Source organism: Eleutherodactylus coqui, chromosome 8, assembly GCF_035609145.1.
Source record: "Eleutherodactylus coqui strain aEleCoq1 chromosome 8, aEleCoq1.hap1, whole genome shotgun sequence".
NCBI lineage: Eukaryota > Metazoa > Chordata > Amphibia > Anura > Eleutherodactylidae > Eleutherodactylus > Eleutherodactylus coqui.
Window position 1 is genome coordinate 171,373,788 of NC_089844.1, and position 2,477 is coordinate 171,376,264.

Consider the following 2,477-nt stretch of genomic DNA (forward strand, 5'->3'; position numbering starts at 1 on the left):
TCTGGTCTGGTGGTCTTTTTTTTTTTTTTTAAACTGATTTAGGAATGTGCTATACTACGGGATTGGAACAATCAACTGCATGCTCTAGATCATTCAGATTTACCAGATGAACATTCTGCTCATTTGCAGGGGGCAATTTAGTATTTCAATTCACGTAAAACGAATGATCACTTGGTGTAAACGTTTACTCATGCCTATCACAACCTTATTTTGATGGGGGCTTTGGGTACTGCCATGGGGTTTTGTCTAACCCTCTGTAGGTGTAGATCGTACATACCGAAAATCTGACTCATGTTCAGTCTTCGATCTATTAGTATACCAAAGTCTTTTTTCACATGTGCAGCTGCTCAGCCCAATTTCTCCCATTCTGTATGTGCTTTTTTTCATTTTTCTGAAAAAAGCACATACAGAATTGGAGGAATTGGGCTAAGCAGCTGCACATGTGAAAAAGACTTGGGTATACTAATAGATGATAGACTGAACATGAGTCAACAATGTGATGCAGCAGTCAAAAAGGCATACACAATTCTGGGATGTATTAAGAGAAGCATAGAGTCTAGATCACGTGAGGTCATTATCCCCCTCTACTCTTCCTTAGTCAGACCTCATCTGGAATATTGTGTCCAGTTCTGGGCACCCCACTTTAAAAAAGACATAGACAAACTGGAGCAAGTTCAGAGAAGAGTTACCAAGATGGTGAGCAGTCTGCAAATCATGTCCTATGAGGAACGGCTAAAGGATCTGGGAATGTTTAGCTTGCAAAAAAGAAGGCTGAGAGGAGACTTAATAGCTGTCTACAAATATCTGAAGGGCTGTCACAGTGCAGAGGGATCAGCCCTATTCTCATTTCCACAAGGAAAGACTAGAAGCAATAGGATAAAACTGAAAGGGAGGAGACACAGATTAGATATTAGACAGTGAGGGGGATCAATGGGTGGAACAGGTTACCACGGGAGGTGGTGAGTTCTCCTTCAATGGAAGTGTTCAAACAAATGCTGGACAGATATCTGTCTGAGATGATTTAGTGAATCCTGCACTGAGCAGGGGGTTGGACCCGATGACCCTGGAGGTCCCTTCCAACTCTACCATTCTAGGATTCTCTGCTGTGATTTATGTGCAGCAGTTATGGTTACTTTTGCTATTTTGGGGGCTGTGGGATAACGGGGTGGTTGGAGGAGGGGCAGTTACTATCATCTGTATTACCAGAAATGGGGTACTATTGGTCATCAAGTTGTTACTTTAGAAATAGATGTAAAACAAAACTCCTTATGAGAAAATTACTCAGATTTAAAACAATTGCTTACTTTGAGCACAACCAGGGACCGCAATGGGGTCTCATGTGGCCCCTTTTCCCTATATTAGATGCATTCACACACAGAAAATGTTAACATTTATTAAGCGTTCGGAATTGTTAAAGGTATTCACACATGACTATTCTCTAGTTGCTGGGTATAATTTGATTTTTGGAGACTTGTACGATACGAGGGGCTACTGCTGTATGTGCATAAGTGACAATATTTGTCATTTAAGCCGTCACTTAGTAAAAGCAGGAAGGGGAGGGAGAAAAAGCACCTCAGCGTTACTCGTGCAGCATAACTGACCTGACTCTTTTCTTTTCTACATGTTGGTACGATTACGACAATACCAAAATTATATAATATACATTTTTTTTCTTTTTTGTGCTTTCCACTTTTGCACAAACAAAAATCTTTTTTCGAAATTTTTTTTGCTTTGTTACATTCAAAGTCTTGCAACATTTTCTTATTTTTCCGTTGATGGAGCTCTGCGAGGGCTTGTTTATGTGTGGTGAGCTGTAGTTTTTATTAGTACCATGTTGGGGTACACACGGCTTTTTCGATCACTTTTATTGCATTTCTTGATGGGTGTAATAATGGTGTGTATTGTGTTGTTTTTTTTTGTTTGTTTTGTTTTTTTTTTTCTCTTTTACATTTTATTTTTATCTCCCTGTAAGGAACTTGAACCTACGATCGTATGATTGCTATGATAATACATTGCAACATGGCTGTGCTGCATTGTATTATCTGTTAGCAATCACATGCTTTGGCAGATCTGGATGCTAGGCAATGGCGTCCGGTTGTCATGGCAACCCATCGGAACTCCGCGGTGACGTCACGGTGGGCTGATGAACTCACATAGGTAGCACACTTCCTCTGTGAACCCTTTACATGCCACAATCCAACATTGATCACGGCATCTAAGTGGTTAACTGCAAGAATTGGTGTCCTCAACAATCCCTGCGGGTGCAGCAAACAGGTGACTGCCAGTCACAGCCAGCTCCTGCTGCAGATGACATGGGCTCCGATTCTGAGCCTGTATTATGCACAGGATGTAAGTTTACTTACTGTTGCCTTAAGCATCAGGCAGTCAGGATGTAAACTTGCTTCCTGTTGTGTTGAGGGGTTAATATGGTTGGAATCACAGGCACCACAATGGGGTCTCACATCACCCCTCCACAT